At 57.3% G+C, this 19,900-nt stretch overlaps 1 long non-coding RNA gene across 1 annotated transcript in view; it reads right to left on the bottom strand.

The window, feature by feature from the left end:
- The window catches only part of LOC140429385 (uncharacterized), a 107,450-nt gene that overhangs the window by 68,030 nt on the left and 19,520 nt on the right, over nt 1-19,900 (bottom strand). Inside the window, exon 2 of the long non-coding RNA XR_011949070.1 lies at nt 4,297-4,344. This is a non-coding gene — a long non-coding RNA (uncharacterized lncRNA). The remainder of the gene's footprint in view (nt 1-4,296; nt 4,345-19,900) is intronic.

The raw sequence follows: 19,900 nt of genomic DNA, 5'->3' as shown, positions 1-19,900 counted from the left end.
CACACCTGGGACCACAGGGAATAGAGGAGGACACCCGCTCCCAGTGGCCGTCAAGGTGATGGTCACCCTGACCTTTACACCACGGGTTCCTTCCAGGTGCCGAATGGGGACCTGTCCGGTATCTCACAAACCTCAGTGCACAGCTGCATCCGTGCCATCATGGAGACCCTATATGCCCAGTCGACAAAGTACATCCATTTCAATATGGGCCGAGCCCATCAGGATGCCCGGGAAGGGGGGGTTGGCCACCATCACAGACATATCCAGGGGATGATGGACGGGCCGCATGTCCCATGCACCTGCAGATGACAGCCAATCTACACAAACCAAAAGAGGTTCAACTCAATGAACATGCAGCTGATATGTGACCATCAGATGCGCATACCCGGGCAGTGTGCACGACCCCTTCATCCTGGCACACTTCACGATTCCTGCCATGTTCGAGACACGCCCCGACTGAGGGGTTTGCTCCTGGGCGACAGGGCTTATCCGCTGCGGTCGTAGCTGATGACGCCTATTCAAAGGCCACAGACCGACGCCTAAACCCATTACAATGATGCCCATGCAGCAACCAGGAGCATGATCGAGCGGAGCTTCGGCCTCTGAAGATGCGGCTCAGGTGCTTGAACTGCTCTGGAGGGGCGCTCCACTATGACGCTGAGAGGGTCGCCGCATCCTGACACCCTGCTGCATCCTCCACAACATTGCGCAGCTGATGGGTGACGTGATGGAGGAGGAGGAGGACCACCAAGCGTGTCTGACGAAGAGGAGGCGGAGGAGGGCGAAGTTGGGCAGGACATGGGGCCCAGGCAGGTTCAGGGGGCCACATGACGTGTACACCAGGGTCAACGTGCACGGGACACTCTGATTGCCTCCAAGTTCACCGACTGGAGAAGGGTGGGGAACTCGCCGGGGCACAGACACCTCATCCTACCCCCAAACTGCCCTACCCCCAAACTGCACCCTCCCCCCCCCACTGGGTTGGCAGTGACACCTGGTCCATGGCATGGAAGATAATGGCAACCTGCTCTGCAATGACGACTCCTGCCCACTGTAGCATTTCCACCATCCACCTGGGTAATCTCTGCATGCGAGCTGGCCATTCCATCACATGGTCTATCGGATTCCTGGGGTGGCGGTGGTGGGGACGGCGGGGGGAGCGGAGGATAGGGAGCCCAAGCCACCCACAACATCTGCCCATTCCACACCCCTTGCACCCCTCTCTGGCCAGCCCAGACCAGCCAATCTCTCACACCCATCTGACAGAACACCAAGGCAGGTTGTAACAGTATTAACAGTTCTTTAATGTGCACAACTATTTTCAGAATGGTGCCCTAGCCGCTATAACTAAACTGTGCCCTGCACCATGCCAGCATAACTGGTATCTAAACATCTGGCCTTAGAGGGCCTGACGCTACGTCTAGGTGGTTCCCCAGATGCTGCAACAGGGGTTTAGTCAACCTGTTGTGATTCCCGCCCTGTGACCTGGGTCTCCGTTGGCGGCCGTCTTCTGGGGTGACCGGGCCTGGATGGGCCAGGCTGCTGCTCGGGTGTCCCAGATGGCATGGCGCCACCCTGCTCTGCCCGTTACCCACCAGATGCGTCAGCGACAGGAGGGGGGGGGCGGGAGTCTGAGGTGCTGCGGTGTTCCAGCACCTCACCGCCATGGGCCCGATCACCTCCTCCTCCCTCGGGGTACTCCATGGGACGGAGGTGCGAGCAGAGTTATTCCCTGAAGCTCCCCTGCCAACTGCGGCTGCCAGTACTGGAGGCCTACTCTGGTCTCGACCGAGGTCTGCCTGCTGGCGGTTGTAGTGATATGTATATATAGAGACATATAAAGGGTTAATGTCTACATCATAGTGAAATACAACCACTAGATGACAACATTAGATTCCTGTATAAATATGAGAACTCAAAGGATCTTGGGTCTCTTCAAACCAGGAGTGACTAGACAGCAGAATGTTAGAGAGATAGATAAAAGCGTAGTTAGCACGTATAGTTAAAATAGTTAATACTTTATTCTGAATTACTTGATCACTCGTTGGAGTTCTGTAAGAATGAACAAACTCAATATTAATCAATTCATTATTCATTAAATCTGTTTTGCTTTGAGTTAAAGATTGGTGGTTTCTGGAGAATCACCCCATCAGACCATTCTGGAAATATAAAGCAAAGAGTAACGATATATTACCAAAGAGTAATATAACAGCGGCCATGAAGCACAGGGAGTGGATCATCGCCATCTAGGATTGCGCCACATCATTCATTGACTGTGCCACCATCTTCTGGGTCTATATCACATCAACCAGTGGCTGCGCCATCTCCTTCTTGGACTGGGCCTCCTCCCCCTGCATCTGTGCCACGTCGGCCAGCGCCTGATGCCGCCGATGTTCTCAGCCATGGCCCCACTATGACTGGGCCACGCTCAGAAGTGCCACTGCAATTTCCCGGTGGCTCTCGCACATGGGTCGGCCCACCCTCTGACCGTCCGCCCTCTCGGGAGTAACTACCTCCACCTGATAGACCAGATCAGCTGTGTCGTGTGCACCGGATAGTGTGCCAGGAGCCTCTTCACCAAAGTGCCCAAGTAAGGTGAGTGTCTCTGGGATGGTGGAGGGTGTTAGAGACAGCACTGCGGGACTCGAGCTCCAGGGTGTTTTGGGTCTCATTTCCATGACTCAGGTCCCTGCTGCTCTCCTCATCACTGCTCGCCACCCGGGACATCGACTGTGGCACTGGCTGGGGGACACCAGATGGACCCGCCCCATCACCAGCAGGTCCTGCAATACACAAGACAAGACGCATGATTAGACCGCGGGCAGGAGGAATGGGGGTGGTGGGGGTGAGGGTGATGTGGGGTGATGATGAGGGTGGGGGTGAGGGTGGTGTGGGGGTGGTCTTGGGAGGGGGGGGTTTTCAGCAGGAACTGCAGCTCAGCAGGATCTCATTTCCTTGCCTGCGGCCCATCTCCAACCCAGCGACCTCCCAGTCCTCTGGGCTGCCGACCAAGTCCAGGACCCACAGCTCAGCCATGGTGAGGGGGCACAGGACCGGCAATCCCTCTCCAGTTTCCTCTCACTCTCAGCTGTTACCGGCGGCCTTCTCCTCAGGGGGGGAGGGGGAAAACAGAAAATGACAGTGTTAATGTGGTAAACCACTGTATTGTATTGTACTGCTGTATTGTTACATGCCTGGGCTTGTCCCTGCTGGCTCCGAACCACCGTAGTATATAATATGTGTATTGTAGTAAACTGCCACTGTATTATTTGTAATGTGGTAAACCACTGCCTGCTAGCTCCGCCTCCCCTCGGGCTTGGTATAAAGGTGGCTAGTCTCCGCCGCTGCCTCAGTTCGGGATCCGAGGCCAGGAGGCTTTCTGTTTAGTATATTAAAGCCTCAGCTACGTTCACCACTCGTCGTGTGTTCATTGATGGCATATCAGTTAAACAGCCCGACGTTTGCAGCCCAGGTGGTGGGTAGCTGGTGTCCTCCGTGGCCAGGGTACCCAGTATGGGTGCCGCCATGTGGTTCAGGGTAGGGGTTTGCCCGGCTCCTGCCGTGGGCGGTGAAGGATGAGGGTCGGATTATGGGTGTGTGGAACAGGCGTTAGTGCCAGGGGCACATTGGTGCCTACTCACTCTGGCCGCCCTGAGGAGGTTGCGCAGTTTTTTTACAGAACTGCTGGCTGGTCCGGATGATGTTGCTCACGGCGCTCACCACCTCTGCCACCTGTACCCAGGCATTGCGAATGGCGGCGGGTGGCAGCATCCTTCCCAGCCCACGGTAATAGGTCACCCACCTCTCCTCCACTGCATCCAGGAGAGTCCCCAGCTCGGCATCCGTAAATCATGGAGCTGCTTCCCTCACTGCCATCTTGTTGACTGGGATGTTGTGTGTGGGGAGTGAAGTGTGTATTTGCAGCAACAGCATGTCAGTCTCCTGAGAATCAATCATGAATCCGGCGAAGCCCACACTGTTTCTCATTGGAATCGATTGTGTTTCACATGACGCCAATCCTAGACCCTTAACAATTGTTGAATCAGTCCAGTTGTGGCGCCACTTTTGCTCTTGTGGAACTCCACGTATCCTGCACCGGCGTCAACACTTACTCTCAGGAATGGAGAATTCAGTCTGTTTTTTTTGTTTGAAACAAATTAGTGCAGCCATAGCCATTGAATTACATTTTTAAAGTGCAATAACTTGTTACAAACACATTGCGCACAACCAGCAACAAAAGGTTTCCCACATAATTGCATCTTAATGAAATTAAATCAACAATATTGATAAATATACCTCTTTCTGAAGCCACCGATTCTCGTTTTGAAAGTGGTGTTTCTTGTCCTTTAAGAATAAGCACATCTTAAATATATTTAAATCATGCAAAGGTCTATATTTTATATTTAGTTTTGAAAACAATCTCCGTCTTTACTTTCGATTATTCAAAAGTGTGCAAAGGTCGGAGGAAAATGTAATAAAACAACAATTCATCAAAATGTATTTGTGTGCATTGTAATATGTAGACAAACATGTAAAGGGTTAATCATAACGCCTAGCTGTAACACTACCACTAGAGGGTATTACTAGATCCACTATATAATGGAGTTCCCAGAAGCTCTAGGGCGCGATTCTCCACTCGCATGCCGGTTGGGAGAATCGCCTGGGCCGCCAAAGTTTCCGGGGACGCCGGTCCGACGCCCTCCCGCGATTCTCCCAAGCGGCAGGAACGGCCCGGTCGAGTTTCGCGGGCCGCAGGCCGGAGATTCGGCGGAGACACTGAAAATGGCGATTCTCAGGCACCCCCGCTATTCTGAGGCCCGGATGGGCTGAGCGGCCAGGCCAAAACGGCGGGTTCCCCCCGGCGCCGTCCACACCTGGTCGCTGCAGTTGTGGGCGGTGCGTGAACGCTGGGGGGGCAGCCTGTGGGGCGGCGAGGGGGGATCCTGCACCGGGCTTCACCTGGGATGCGGGGTGGCCCGCGATCGGTGCCCACCGATCATCGGGCCGTCCTCGCTGAAGGAGGACCTCCTTCCTTCCACGGCCCCGCAAGAACCGTCCCCCATCTTCTTGCGGGGCGGACTTAGAGAGGACGGCACCCACGCATGCGCGGATGACGTCCGTTATGCGGCGCCAGCCGCATCATCTATGCGCCGCCGCTTTTACGCGGGCGACAAGGCCTGGCGCATGTAGATGACGCGGCCCCGATACTGGCCCATTGTCAGGGCCTGAATCGGTCGGGACCGGGGCCATTCCGCACCGTCGTGGACCTCGACGGCGTTCACGACGGCGCGGCCACTTCGGCGTGCAAGTGGAGAATCCCGCCCCTAGTCTTTCAGCTCTTTCCATGCAGGAGTAATCAGGGGCGAAATTCTCCGTTATCGGCGGAAAGTCCGCCGATCGGCGCAAAAAACGGCGCAAATCCGACTTGCGTCACGTCGGAAAAATGGGTCGAAAGTCTCCGGCCCGAAATGGGCTAGCGACGTAACGGGATCCGCGCTTGCGCAGTGGTTCACGCCGTGCAACGTCATACGCGCCGCACGGCGTGACGGCTCATAAGGCCGCGCTGCTCCCCCCCCACCCGACCGGAACACCCGACCGGAACACCCGACTGGATGGCTGGCCACCGCTCAGCCCCGAGGTTCGAGTCATGGGATGTGGAGGCGCTCCTGGACGCGGTGGAGGAGAGGAGGGATGCCCTGTATCCCGGGCACGGCCGCAGAGTTGCCCCACGCCACAGCCGGCGTCTGTGGAGGGAAGTGGCAGAGGCCGTCAATGCTGCGGCCCTGACACCACGGACAGGCACCCAGTGCCACAAGAAGGTGAACGACCTCGTCAGAGCAGGCAGGGTGAGCCTCCCCCATATCCCCCCTCCCCCATATCCCCCCTCCCCAAATCCCCCCTCCCCCATATCCCCCCTCCCCCATATCCCCCTCCCCCATATCCCCCCCTCCCCCATATCCCCCTTCTCCCCCATATCCTCCCTCCCCATACCCCCCCTCCCCCATATCCCCCCTTCCCCCATATCCCCCCTCCCCCATATCCCCCCCTCCCCCATATCCCCCATATCCCCAAGTGAATCCAGCCCTAACCTTAACCTCTGCAATGCACGCGCAACCGATGGCGTGTATTCATATACCTGCCTAACAGTGTTGCCTGTTACCCCTGCCACCCCCCCCCCCCACAGGAGAAGCGCGCACACAACAATAGGGAGCATGTGAGGACTGGAGGAGGCCCCGCTGATGAGAGGCCACTGACCGAACACGAGGAAAGGGCCCTGGAACTGGCTGGCGGACCTGCCGACCGGGAGGTTGCTGATGCAGAGGTCGGGGGCGTACCAGCAAGTGAGCCACCGACAGCCCGTCCCCATATCCCCCCTCCCCTATATCCCCCTCCCCCATATCACCTGATCACTGCCTGATGTCTAACCATGCATGCTTCATTGTGTATCGCAGGACCAAACGTCCAGGCACCCATCCCCGCAGATGCAGACCGCCCGCAGGATGCCCCTCGGAGGCCACGGGAGACGGAGAGACACGGACCCTCCAGCATGCGACGCCCGCAGGATGCCCCTCGCACACCACGGGAGACGGAGAGACACGGACCCTCCAGCATGCGACGCCCGCAGGATGCCCCTCGCACACCACGGGAGACGGAGAGACATGGACCCTCCAGCATGCGACGCCTGCAGGATGCCCCTCGCACACCACGGGAGACGGAGAGACCTGGAGCAACAGGGAGACGACACCCCCGTCACGTGCGGGAGCGACCACCCAGCGACGAGGGGGGCAGCCACAGGCCCCCGTCACATCCGAGCCAGGACACCACTACCCAGGACACCACTACCCAGGACACCACTACCCAGGACACCACTACCCGGGACACCACTACCCGGGACAGCACTGCCCAGGACACCCCTACCCGGGACAGCACTACCCAGGAAGACGAAATACTGGACAGTGACTCAGAGTGGATGGGTGGAGACGAACCCCCACCCCAAAGTGCCATAGACTCAGAGTGGGACGAAGAGCACGACACAATGCCACTGCTGTCACCAACACCCTCCACCATCGCAGAAACACTCACCTCGGTTGGGCACTTTAGCGATGAGGCGTCTGCTACACTCACTGGTGCGCACAACACAGCCGTCCCGGTACAGCAGGTGGAGGTAGGAGCAGCAGAGGGGCCGGGCGGTCGGAGGGCAGCCCAGCCCAAGCGAACATCTGCCGCCCAGATGGATCCCGGGTTCCTGGAGTTAACACACCCACACATAGATCCGATGCAACCACCGACCCGGAGACGAGCGAAGAGGGTGACGGCCGGCTTTCGGCAGCTGCAGTCGCAGGTGGAGGAGTCCACCCGCGTCCAGGAGCTGGCAGTGGTGCCGGTCATGCGTGCCACCCAGGCTGACACCGCACGGGTGGCGTCCGCGGTGGAGGCAATGGGTGCGACGGTGTCAGACATGGGGAACGGTTTGCGAGGCCTGGGGCTTTCCGTGCAGGCGGCGTCTGTGGCCCAGGACATGGCTGCCCTCTCACAGGAGGCCATGAGCCAGTGCCAGCGCCAGATGGCAGAGGCGCTCAATGCCATAGCCCAGTCTCTGCAGGCCATGGCCCAGTCTCAGCAGGCCATGGCCCAGTCTCTGCAGGCCATCGCTGAGGGCATCGGCACCAGTGGCCATGTGCGAGCCGGCGTCGCACTGTCACAGACAGGGTTTGCCAACCCCCTGGGCTCCATGGCTGCAAACCTGCAGACCCCTGTCGATACCAGCACGGGCCTCCAGGACTGGCAGCGCCAGATGTCGGGGGGGCGTTGGATGGCCAGTCCGTTCGCATCCCCCACCCATGTAGAGGCCTGGGGGCCATCGGGCACCCTGAGGGAGGAGGAGGTGGTGTGGTCTGTCCCGGCGCCCCCTGAAGGGGAGGTCCCGGTACACCGCGACACCTCGGACTCCCCCACTTCCGTCCCAGGTGCATCGGGAGGGCAACGGGCAGGACAGGCTGGCAGCTCGCCATCCCAGTCGCCCGGGCCGCAGCCTGGCCCATCTAGGCCAGGACGCCCCAGGAAACGGCCGCCAAAGGGATCCAGTGTCAGAGGGCAGGAATCACAGGAGTCCACCTCCAGTTCTGCTGTACCGTCTGGGGAACCACGTAGACGTAGTCAAAGGGCCCGTAAGGCCAAACAATTAGACACTGAGTAAGTTGGCACGGGTGCAGGGCACAGATGAGTTTTAGGGGCTAGGGCACGTGCATGAACTCCTTTGGTTATTAAAGTCAATGTTACACCTACAGAAGCTGCCTTTGTGCTCTGTCCAAAGCGTGCGGGGATGTCATGTACGTTGAGCGCAAGTGTGTGTGTGAGGGGTGGTCTTACCTCAGCCCCAGGTGAGTCTGCCCCCTTCCCCCTGGGCCGCCATCAACATCCCCCGGGCAGAGGACGGGACCGTGCGCTGCAGTGTCACAGCCGCATGCAGGGATGGTCCGGGTGGATGGTGGTACTGTGGCCATGGGTCAGACATAGTCCAACGATGTGGAGCCAGGAGCTCACCGCAGGGCGGGTTGTCATCATCCTCCATGGCCTGCAATAGACACGCATCCACCCGCAACTGTGTGAGCCCGGCCCGTTGTGCCGCAGGTGGATCGGCAATGAGGGGGGGGTGGTGTGCATGCGGGTGGGGTGGGTGGGGTTGGGGAGGGGGGTGAGTGTGCTGGGTGGGTGGATGGGTGGGGGGTGTGGGTGGTCGGCTGTTGCCATGGTGTGCGGTCTGTGGCCACACTACCCGATTCCCACGCCCATCTAGTCAGTGAAGCGGGCGGCTATCAGTCTGTCCCGTGCCCGCTGGGGCAGCCGGTAATGGTGGACAGCCACCCGCCGGTGTCTACCCCGTCTGCCCTGACCATTACCCTCATCCCCCTCATCTGGGGAGGACTGCGCCTCTTCCTGCTGCTCCTCCACTCCGCCCTCCTCTGCCTGCGGCACATCGTCCCTCTGCTGGGCTATGTTTTGCAGGACGCAGCACACCACAATGATGCGGCTGACCCTATCTGACCGATACTGGAGGGCGCCCCCAGAGAGGTCCAGGCACCTGATACGCATCTTCAGCACGCCAAAGCACCTCTCTATCACTCCCCTTGTCGCTACATGGGCATCATTGTAGCGGTTCTCCGCCTCATTGTGTGGCCTCCGTATAGGCGTCATCAGCCACGATCGCAATGGGTAGTCCCTGTCGCCCAGCAACCAGCCCCTCAGCCGGGGATGGCGTCCCTCGTACATGCCGGGGATGGATGACCGCGACAACACGTATGAGTCGTGTACACTGCCTGGGTAACGGGCGCAGACGTGCAGGATCATCATGCGGTGGTCGCAGACCACCTGTGTGTTCATCGAATAGGTTCCCTTCCTATTGGTGAACACGGCCCTGTTATCTGCAGGTGGCTGCACGGCGACGTGCATCCCATCGATCGCGCCCTGGACCATGGGGAACCCGGCCATGGCAGAGAAGCCCACGGCCCGGGCATCTTGGCTGGCCCGGTCCACGGGGAAGCGGATGTAGCGGTGCGCCATGGCATATAGGGCATCTGTCATTGCCCGGATGCACCGATGCACCGATGTCTGCGATATGCTGGACAGGTCCCCACTCGGTGCCTGGAATGACCCCGTTGCATAAAAGTTCAGGGCCACCGTAACCTTGACGGACACAAGGAGAGGGTGTCCCCCGCCAGTACCACGCGGTGACAGGTGTGCCAGCAGGTGGCAGATGTGTGCCACAGTTTCCCGCCTCATCCGGAGTCTCCTCCTGCATTCCCGGTCCGTGAGGTCCAGGTATGACTGCCGGGGCCGGTACACACGGGGTGCCCTCGGGTGCCTCCGTTGCCGTGGGGCCGCGACGTCCCCCTCCCCCTCCTCATCCTGTCGGTCAGGTGTCCCTCCAGCCTGGGCGGCTGCCGCCTGTCCCTCTGCGGCAGCCTGCGCCGCCTCTCTGGCACGCTCCTCCTCCTCCTCCTTCTCCTCCTCCTCATCCAGGGCAACATAGACATTAGCGGCTGCCGCCACGGTGGCCAACATCGCTGGATAATCGGAAAACATGACGGCCTGGTGGGGGGGAGGGGAACGACGACATGTCATCATTGCCCATATCCCCTCCTCCCCCCAGCCAGGTGGCATGGACCGCATGGGTCCAACTGTTGGAGGCTGGCACCTGGCCAGGTGGACCAACTCACTTGCCCTCGCATCCCCCTCCCCGACACAGACCCCCCCCGCATCCCCCTCCCCGGCACGGACCCCCCCACAACCTCCTCCCCGGCACGGACCCCAACCTCCTCCCCGGCACGGACCCCCCATCTCCCTCCCCGGCACGGACCCCCCCCCAACCTCCTCCCCGGCACGGACCCCCCCCCCCCCCAACCTCCACCCCGGCACGGACCCCCCCCATCCCCCTCCCTGGCACGGACCCCCCCAACCTCCTCCCCGGCACGGACCCCAACCTCCTCCCCGACACGGACCCCCCATCCCCCTCCCCGGCACGGACCCCCCCCAACCTCCTCCCCGGCACGGACCCCCCCCCCAACCTCCTCCCCGCACGGACCCCAACCTCCTCCCCGGCACGGACCCCCCATCCCCCTCCCCGGCACGGACCCCCCCCCAACCTCCTCCCCGGCACGGACCCCAACCTCCTCCCCGGCACGGACCCCCCATCCCCCTCCCCGGCACGGTCCCCCCCAATCTCCTCCCCGGCACGGACCCCTTCCCAACCTCCACCCCGGCACGGACCCGCCCATCGCCCTCCCCGGCACGGACCCCCCCCCCCAACCTCCTCCCCGGCACGGACCCCAACCTCCTCCCCGGCACGGACCCCCCATCCCCCTCCCCGGCACGGACCCCCCCCCCCAACCTCCTCCCCGGCACGGATCCACCCCTAACCTCCACCCCGGCACGGACCACCCCCATCCCCCTCCCCGGCACGGACACCCCCCAACCTCCTCCCCGGCACGGACCCCAACCTCCTCCCCGGCACGGACCCCCCATCCCCGTCCCCGGCACGGACCCCCCTCCCGGCACTCCCCCGGAGCCCAGCCCACTCTAACCACCCCCCCCCCCCCCCCCCCGCCGCACACACACACACAACCCGAGACACACCTCTCCTCACACATTCAGACTGCGGCCACGCCATCGCCTGCCCAGAGCCAACCCCCCAGGCCGTCACTCACCTCCACGCTGGTCGGCGTGAACCTGGAGCACAGGGTCACGCCGATGAAAAGGAGGTTTAATTTACGTCGACGTGAACGGTCATCACGTCGACGGGACTTCGGCCCATCCGGAAGGGAGAATATCGGCAGGCCGAAAATCGGCTGCCTTGCGCAGACCCGTGCCATTCTCCGACGGCAGCGGCGACATTAACGCCCCGCCGACTTTTCTCCCTTCGGAGACTTCAGCAACCGGCGGGGGCGGGATTCACGGCGGCCAACGGCCATTCTCCGACCCGCTGGGGGGTCGGAGAATAACGCCCCAGATTGCAGCAGTGTAGCAGAGAGAATCTCAGCCGAGACACCACGTGTAGCTTAAATACAGTTTGTACAGTTATCCATTCTTACTTTATTGCTAGAGTTAGTTCAGTGGAGTGTATAACTCATTTATTAGCTAAATCGTTACTTAATAAATTCTTTCAGTTTACCTCAAAGACTTGAGTGTTCTTCAACATCATCTACAGTTAGTAACGACATATATTACTTAAACCCAGTAATATAACATGATACCACGAGTGGCTACTGAATCTACCTAGTTAAATTTAGTGAATACAGAGAGAAGAATATACAGCTATTCGGCAACAAAAGCAGCACCTTCAGAACAAAGCCTGATGATTCCCGGCATGATGGACAGACCACAAGCTCCTCGTCACCTCAGGATCACCGGTAATCTTAATGTCAACTGGAGGTTGTTTAGACAACAATTCCAATTGTATTTAGAAGCGTCTGACTCAACAAGCGCGCCAGATGCTCGTACAAGTGCTCTTTTATTGACTATGGCTGGTCCACATGCGATAGAGATCTGCAACTCTTTTAACCACTCAGAAGGTCAAGATAAACAAAGTATGACACCATCCTTGAGAAATTTGATAGCCACTGTAAAGTTCAGTCAAATGAGATATTTGAGGGATACATCTTTAAAAAAAGGATGCAAGGGTAAGAGGAATCTTTTAACAGCTTTTTCACTGACCTTAAACTGTTAGCTCAATCCAGCAATTTTGTTGCATTAACTGACTCAATGATTCGTGAACAATTAGTGTTTGGAATTATTGATGAACACCTTAGAGAGGGACTACTTCGGCAAAAAGATTTGACCCTTCAAGTCGCGATTGATATGTGTTTGGTGCATCAACAGTTCTTGCAATATAAAATCGGTGAAAGTGGAGCCAAAACCCTCCACGAGGTCGAGTGTATCAAGGCAATGTTGCAATTGAAAAGGCTCCATGTTTCGGACGGCAGCCATCTTGCACGCGCACACTCGGTCACCGCACGTGCGGACTTTGCAAAAAAGTGCGAGACGGCCGAGAACCGTTCTGCGCATGTGCGAAGATGCACGGAACGTAATGACATTGATGCGATGACGTGCACGAGGTGTGGAACCACCCACATCCGAAAAATATGCCCTGCAAAAGGCAAACAATGTCTCCAATGTGGGAGACTGAATCACTATGCTGCACAGTGCAGATCGGCACTCCAATTTAAAACTCACAAATAGAATTTCAAGAAGAGTTACATTGGCAGAAGAGTATCATAGAATCATAGAAGTTTACAGCATGGAAACAGGCCCTTCGGCCCAACCAGTCCATGCCGCCCAGTTTTTACCATTAAGCTAGTCCCAGTTGCTCGCACTTGGCCCATAACCCTCTATACCCATCTTACCCATGTAACTATCTAAATGCTTTTTAAAAGACACAATTGTACCCGCCTCTACTACTACCTCTGGCAGCACATTCCAGACACTCACTACCCTCTGAGTGAAGAAATTGCCTCTCTGGGCCCTTCTGAATCTCTCCCCTCTCACCTTAAACCTATGCCCTCTAGTTTTAGACTCCCCTACCTTTGGGAAAAGATGTTGACTATCTACCTTATCTATGCCCCTCATTATTTTATAGACCTCTATAAGATCACCCCTAAGCCTCCTACGCTCCAGGGAAAAAAGTCCCAGTCTATCCAGCCTCTCCTTATAACTCAAACCATCAAGTCCCGGCAACATCCTAGTAAATCTTTTCTGCACCCTTTCCAGTTTAATACAACTTAAAAAGATAAGTCTGATTAAGATTGTGCAACAGATCCTGAAGACTATTGCCTGGATAAAAGATTCCAAGTCAGAATTATTGAAAAGTTTGAAAACTCCACAGAGAATACATTACAAGTAAAATTAATCCATGCCATTGATTCCGACGCTGAATGGAACACAGTGTTAGATGTAAACAGATGCCCTATTAAATTTAAGCTGGACACAGGTGCCTCCGCTAACCTGCTTTTGAAGCTCGACTTCTCGAAGCTCAAGCAGGCTCCCGACCTCCTTCCAGCTGCCTGCAAACTTCAAGACTACAATGGCAATGCCATCTCGTCATTGGGGTCATGCCATTTAGTAGTGTCCAACAACACATCGAGACGAGCCTAAGATTTGAGATTATCCGATCAGACAAGTCGTCGCTCTTAGGTGCGAAAGCCTGCAAGCAATTAAACATTTTTCAAAGGATTTACACATTGACGTCATCTCATCTATCTCTTCAGAGCAGAATTGAAGGAATACTGGATCAATATCCAGATGTTTTCAGCGGAATGGGCACACTTCGATTTGTGTACAAATATTTGCTGCGTGCTAATGCAAAACCTGTAGTTCACCCACCAAGGAGAGTCCCTGCTCCACTGAGGGAACGATTAAAATCAGAGCTAGCAAGTCTACAGAAGAAAGGCATCATCTCCAAAGTCACTGAACGACTGAATGGATCAGTTCAGTGGTGCCTTCAGGTGATTTAGAAACTGCATAGATCCTAAGGACCTAAACAAGAACATAATGCGGGAACACTACCCGATACCAAAAAGAGAAGAGATTACAAACGAGATGGCACACGCGTGCATCTTCACCAAGCTGGATGCATCTCAAGGATTCGGGGAAATACAACTAGAAGAATCCAGCAGAAAGCTCTGCACCTTCAATACAACCTTTGGCCGATTTTGTTACAATCAAACGCCATTTGGAATAATTTTGGCGTCTGAAATATTCCACCGCATCATAGAACAGATGATGGAAGGAATGTCTACGTGGATGATATAATCATCTGGTCTTCGACTCCAGAGGAACGTGTCTTCAAATGCATACACCAGCATTGCCTCAAGCTAAACAAATCCAAATGCAGTTTTGGAATGTCCACGCTCAAGTTCCTGGGTGATCAGATATCGGAACACGGTGTACGACCGGACACAGAGAAGATAAAAGCCATTGAAGCCATGGAAGTCCCTGAGGACCAGACGCATTGAGTAGAGTCAACGCGTCCGCAACATGTGCCAGGCTCATCCTGATACAATTCAAGGTCGTTCATCGGGCTCACATGACAGTGGCCCGGATGAGCAGATTTTTGGGGGTGGAAGACAGGTGTGCAAAATGTGCAGGAGGACCAGCGTACCATGTCCACATGTTCTGGGCATGTCCGAAGCTTAGGGGGTTTTGGCAGGAGTTTGCAGATGTCATGTCCATGGTGTTAAAAACAAGGGTGGCACTGAGTCCAGAAGTGGCGATTTTCGGGGTGTCGGAAGACCCGGGAATCCAGGATGAGAAAGAGGCAGATGTCCTAGCCTTTGCTTCCCTGGTAGCCCGGAGATGGATTCTATTAGCTTGGAGGGACTCAAAGCCCTGGCTATCGGACATGGCTAGCTTTCTCTGTTTGGAGAAAATCAAGTTTGCTTTGAGAGGGTCACTGTTAGGGGGCGGGATTCTCCGACCCCCCGCCAGGTCGGAGAATCGGCGGGGGGGGCGGCGTGAATACCGCCCCACCCCGGCTGCCGAATTCTCCGGCGCCGGGGATTTGGTGGGGGTGGAAATCGTGCCGCGCCGGTCGGCAGCCGCTAGCAGCGGCCCCCCGACGATTCTACGGCCCGCAATGGGCCGAGTGGCCGCCCGTTTACGGCCAGTCCCGCCGGCGTAAATTACAACAGGTACTTACCGGCGGGACCTGGCTCCGCGGGCAGTCTCTGGGGTCCTCGAGGGGGGGGATCTGACCACCAAAAATACCTCAATAAAATGTTTATTAACAAAATAAAGAAAGTCCCTGAGGACAAGAAAGCAGTTCTTCGCTTCCTTGGAGTGGTGAATTTTTTATCCCAAATTTGGCCAACCACACAACGGCAGGGTTCTCCGACCCCCCGCCAGGTCGGAGAAACGCCGGGGTGGGCGGCGTGAATCCCTCCCAGCCGCTCTGACCCCGGTCGCCGCATTCTACGGCACCGGTTTTTGGGCGGGGGCAGGATCACATTGCGCCGGTCGGGGCCGTTGGCAGTGGCCCCCCCCCAGCGATTCCTGGGCCCCGATGGGCCGATCGGCCACCCGTTTTCAGCTGGTCCTGCCGGCATGAAATGGACATGGTCCATACCGACGCAACCTGGCTTTGAGGGTGGCCTGCGGAGTCTTCGGGGGGGGGCGCGGAGGGATCCGGCCCCGGGGGAGGGCACGGTGGCCTGGTCCGCGATGGATCCCACCGATCTGCGGGCGAGCCTGTGTAAGGATCCGCGATGGCCGGCGCAGAGATGAAACCCCCTGTGCATGCCGCAGGAATCACAGCAGCAGTTCTGCATGCGGCAGAACACGCTGGTGCTCCTGCGCATGCGCCAACTCGGGCTGGCCGGCGGAGGCCCTTCGCCGCCAGTTGGCGCGGCGCCAACCACTCAAGCGCTGGCCTACCCCCTGGAAGTGTGGAGGATTCCGCATCTTCCGGGCGGCCTGACGCCAGAATGGTTCCCGCCACTCTTTGGTACCGGTACGGCTCTCCCCGCCAGTTGCGGGAGAATCCCAGCCAACATGCCTCAAAGATTTCGTCAAAAAATCAACCTTGCTTGAGTGGACGACAGAACATTAAAAAGAATGGTTGGAGTTAAAGGCAAAATTCACAACTGCACCCATCTTAGCATTCTTTGATCTTGATCGTTAAACCAAGATCTCGACTGACGCAAGTCAGGATGGTATTGCAGCAGTGTTGTTACAGAAAGACGACACCTCATCATGGATTCCAGTGACATATGCATCACATGCAATGACACCGACAGAGACGCGGTACGCTCAAATTGAAAAGGAATGTTTAGGTCTCCTCACTGGTATCCTAAAATTCCATGATTATGTTTACGGTCTGCCAACATTCACCGTTGAAACGGATCATAGACCGCTGGTGCACATCATTTACAAGAATCTAAATGACATGACTCCTCGATTACAAAGAATACTGTTCAAACTTCGGGGATATTTCAATCTGGTATATATGCCTGGCAAAGATCTAATAGTTGCAGATGCGGGGCTTCCGGTTGCGGCTATGCGGAGCTAAGTCGCATGTTCGGCAGCTCCCGTGAGAAACGGACATTTGGGCTCTTTTGAGGGGCCCCAACGGCATTTGTTCGACGGTTCCCAGTGTGGGAAGGTGACAGTACGGTTCTCCCGGCACTGTATGGATTGGACCAGGAGTGGAGCGGTCAAAAAAGTGATTTTGGTGCAGCGAAAAGTGCGAGGGAGGAGAAGCAAGATGGCAGCGGGTGGAGACCAGGCAGCGTGGGCGCTATGGTCGCAGGATCAGCAGGAATTCCTCAAGCGCTGCTTTGCGGACCTGAAGGCAGAGCTGCTGGAGCCGATGAAGGCGTCGATTGACAAGCTGGTCGAGACCCAGAAGGCCTAAGGAGCGGCGATCCGGGAGGTGCGGCAAAAGGCCTCGGAGAACGAGGATGAGATCTTGGGCCTGGCGGTGAAGGTGGAAGCGCACGAGGCGCTGCACAAGAAGTGGCAGGAAAAGTTTGAGGACATGGAGAATCGGTCAAGGAAGAAGAATCTTCAGATTCTGGGTCTCCCGGAGGGAGTGGAGGGGTCGGATGCCGGGGCATACGTGGTCACGATGCTTAACACGCTGATGAGCGTGGGGCGCTTTCCCGAGGCCCCTGGAGCTGGATGGGGCTCACCGAGTCCTGGCGAGGAGGCCCAAGACCAACTAGCCGCCGCAGGCGGCACTGGTGCGGTTCCACCGCTTTGTGGACAGGGAGTGTGTCCTGAGATGGGCCAAAAAGGAGCGGAGCAGCAGGTGGGAGAACACAAAGATCCGAATATATCAGGGCTGGAGCGCGGAGGTGGCCAAGAAGAGGGCCGGCTACAACCGGGCTAAGGCGGTTCTGCATCGGAAGGGGGTGAAATTCGGGATGCTGCAGCTGGCGCGATTGTGGGTCACGTTTCAGGATCGGCACCATTACTTCGAGATGCCAGAGGAGGCGTGGACTTTTATCCAAACTGAAAAGTTGGACTCGAACTGAGGGTTTGTTGGGCGGGGGTGCCGAGGGGGGTTACTGTGTTTTGGGGGATGCTCTGTTCTGTTTTCTTTGGTGCTGGGGGTGGGGTGGGGCGAAATGGTTCGAAGCGGGGGCTCTGTGGGAGTGTGTGTGTCGGTGGTTGGAAGGAGGGGGCCCGGGGTAGGGGAGTTGAGACAAGGCCGCAAAAAGGGAGCTGCATCAGAGAGGGTGGGGCCAGTTTGGTGGGAAAGCGCAGGCGTTTTCCCGTGCTAGGGAAGGGGGTGGGGCCAGGAGGGAAGGGCAGTGCTGGAGAGGTGCGCACACTGATTGCCTGGAGGAGGAGAGGATTCTCGCGCTGCGGGGTCGATGGAGTGGTGGGAGAGGCCGGGGTCAGCAGGAGTCAGCTGATTTAAGGGAGTGGCATGGGGGGAGCAATACAGCTAGAGGGAGACCTAGCTGGGAGGGGTGGGGGGAACTGGGTTGCTGCTGCATTGACCAAAGGGGAGCTGGTGTTCGGAGAGAGAGTCTGGGTGGGGGTCCACTGCCTGGGGGAATGGAGGGTGCGCGGGCACATGGCTGGCCTAGAAAGGGAGATGGCTAGTCAGCGCGGGGGGGTGGGGGGGGGGCCTAATCCGGCTGATAACTTGGAATGTGAAAGGCCTGAACGGGCCGGTCAAGAGGGCCCAGGTGTTCGCGCACCTAAAGGGAGTGAAGGCAGATGTGGTTATGCTCCAGGAGATGCAGTTGAAGGTGGCTGATCAGGTTAGGCTGAGAAAGGGGTGGGTAGGGCAGGTTTTCCATTTGGGATTGGACGCGAAGAATAGAGGGGTGGCAATTTTGGTGGGGAAGCGGGTGTCGTTTGAGGCGCTGAACATCGTGGCAGATAATGGAGGTCGGTACGTGATGGTGAGTGGTAAGTTGCAGGGGGTGCAGGTGGTACTAATGAATGTATACGCCCCGAATTGGGACGATGCCAGATTCATGAGGCGCACGCTGGGTTGGATTCTGGACCTGGAGGCAGGGAGCCTGATAATGGGGGGGACGGGACTTCAACACGGTGTTGGACCCAGCACTGGACCGCTCTAGGTCCAGAACGGGTAAGAGGCAGGCGGCGGCCAAGGTGCTTAGGGGGTTTATGGACCAGATGGGGGGAGTGGACACATGGAGGTTTGCCAGGCCAAGGGCCAGGGTATTTTCCTTTTTTTCCCACGTCCATAAAGCCTACTCCAGGATAGATTTTTTCATTATGAGTAGGGCGCTAATCCCGAGAGTGGAGGGCACGGAATATTTGGCCATAGCTATTTCAGACCATGCCCCGCATTGGGTGGAGCTGGAGTTGGGGAGGAGAGGGACCAGCGCCCGCTTGATGTGGGACTGTTGGCGGATGAAAAGGTGTGCGGGTGGATTCGAGGGTGTATTGAAAGATACTTAGAGGCCAATGACAATGGGGAGGTGCAGGTGGGGGTAGTCGAGGAGGCGCTGAAGGCAGTGGTCAGGGGAGAGCTAATCTCCACTAGGGCCCATAAGGAGAGGAGAGAGAGGGAGAGATTGGCGGGGGAGATATTAAGGGTGGATAGAATCTATGCAGAGGCCCCCGAGGAGGGATTACATAAGGAGCGACGAAGCCTCCAGACCGAATTCAACTTGTTGACTCCCAGGAAGGCAGAGGTGCAGTGGAGGAAAGCGCAAGGGGCGGTGTATGAGTTTGCGGAGAAGGCGAGCCGGATGCTGGCACATCAGCTCCGTAAGCGGGAGGCAGCGAGGGAGATTGGTGGAGTTAGGGATAAAGGGGGGAACACGGTGCGGAGTGCGGTGGGAATAAATGGGGCATTCAGGGACTTTTATGAGGAGCTGTATAGGTCTGAGCCCCCGATGGGGGAGGGGGGGATGCGGCGATTTTTAGATTGGCTGAGGTTCCCGAGGGTGGAGGAGGAGCAGGTGGTTGGGTTGGGGGCACCGATTGTGCTGGAGGAGCGGTCAAGGAGCTAGGGAGCATGCAGGCAGGGAAGACACTGGGGCCGGATGGGTTCCCGGTAGAATTCTATCGGAAGTACATGGACTTGTTGGGCCCACTGCTAGTGAGGACTTTCAATGAGGCGAGGGAGGGGGGGCCTGCCCCCGACAATGTCCAGGGCGCTGATCTCCCTGATCTTGAAGCGGGACAAGGACCCAGTACAGTGTGGGTCGTACAGGCCGATCTCGCTCCTCAATGTCGACGCGAAGTTGCTGGCGAAGGTGCTGGCTACAAGAATTGAGGACTGTTGCTAACTTTTGGTTGGTTCTTAATTTCGCTCTATTTAATCACGTTTGCTCAAGAGTCGCCAGGTATCTTTCGACACCGCCACAAGGTTCAGAACCGAATACTGATCAATGACTCGATACACCAGTTAGTAAGTTCA

The sequence above is a fragment of the Scyliorhinus torazame genome, chromosome 1, assembly GCF_047496885.1.
Source record: "Scyliorhinus torazame isolate Kashiwa2021f chromosome 1, sScyTor2.1, whole genome shotgun sequence".
NCBI lineage: Eukaryota > Metazoa > Chordata > Chondrichthyes > Carcharhiniformes > Scyliorhinidae > Scyliorhinus > Scyliorhinus torazame.
This window is presented reverse-complemented; position numbering and strand designations above follow the sequence as displayed.